The sequence below is a fragment of the Chrysochloris asiatica genome, unplaced genomic scaffold, assembly GCF_000296735.1.
Source record: "Chrysochloris asiatica unplaced genomic scaffold, ChrAsi1.0 scaffold00020, whole genome shotgun sequence".
Classification (NCBI taxonomy): domain Eukaryota; kingdom Metazoa; phylum Chordata; class Mammalia; order Afrosoricida; family Chrysochloridae; genus Chrysochloris; species Chrysochloris asiatica.
The window spans coordinates 7024960-7026219 of NW_006408538.1; the positions used below are offsets into that span (position 1 = coordinate 7024960).

The following is a 1260-nucleotide window of genomic DNA, read 5'->3' on the forward strand; positions in this document are numbered from 1 at the left end:
TTGGAAATTCGGGTAGTAGGCTTTATTCTTTTGGCAGATCTGGTAGCGTAGTGTTTACGAACCGGTCTGCAAACCACAAGGTCAGCAGTTTGAAACTACCAGCTGTTGCGCAGGAGAAAGATGAGGCATTCTGCTCCTGTAAAGATTTACAGCCTTGGAAACCCTGTACAGGGTCGCTATGAGTCGGAACCGACTCCGTGGCACACAGCCAGCCACCTCATTTGTTATAGATACCGTTGCACTGTTTATTTAAAAATATATATACTTCTCTGTAAAACATTAAAATTCCATGGATGAGATGGCTGAGGACTCAGCTCAAGTGTCTCCATACACATTGTTATCCATTCTCTGACCTTTCCATGTGTTTTTTCTTGGTGGTTTTCTGGATCAATGCCATTGTCTACTTGTGAGCTTCTGTGGTCAGAGTTCTTCAGAGTCAAATCCTGGGGTGCACATGTTCCATTGGCGCTCTAGATCAGCTGGATATCTTTCACGTCCAGGGTGCTACACTTGGGATGCCTGGCAAGCTGGCAGGTTGCTGTCACCACACTCTTGATAAAGTTGTCAGCAGTCTGCAGCAGCAGCTCCTTCACATCTTCATCCAACTGCTCATTAGGATCCACTTCTCTTACTAATGGTTGCAGATTCTTCTTTGTCAATACCTGGTTGTTTTCAGGGCCTAGTTACCCTCCTGTGCCAGGAGTGCCTAGTATCTTTATTATTGTCATGCTTTGGACCATGGAGCCTTGTGGAGGGCTGCTGGCTGGTTCCAGTTTTATGAATGAGAACTTGGAGAGGTTGATGAGGGCTGAGGGGCCAAACTGGTTCATAATCTCTTGAGCTTTGGACTTCAGCTCATAGAGCTTATCAAGATCCTGTTTCTTTTTGAAACTGTGAGGACCAAAGCCAATCAAAAGTGGTCGGAAGGAAGCTGACAAGTGGCACAGGGAAGAATCTAAACAGGAGACTGGATACCACCCTAGTTCTGTCATGTGAACTTCCTTCTATCAGGGTTTCTACATAGGGAGCAGCATCTATCTCCCCATGATATGCAGACACTGTTCCAGTAAAGTATTTATCTCAGTAGCCGGTCCAGCTGTGCACCAGCCTTTCCTTTCAGTTGATGAAAATGTCATGCAAGTAGAGAGCAGTGTTGGCTGCAAAATATAGTGAATGTTCTAAATGGAACTGAATTTTGAATCTTAAAATCAGTCAAATGCTAGGTTTTATGTTATGTGTACTCTGTCATAATAAAAAAAA

At 44.1% G+C, this 1260-nt stretch overlaps 1 pseudogene; it reads right to left on the bottom strand.

Moving 5' to 3' along the window:
• Window positions 1–337: 337 nt before the first annotated feature.
• On the bottom strand, window positions 338–830 carry LOC102830664 (annotated as a pseudogene).
• Between the last annotated feature and the right edge of the window lie 430 nt (window positions 831–1260).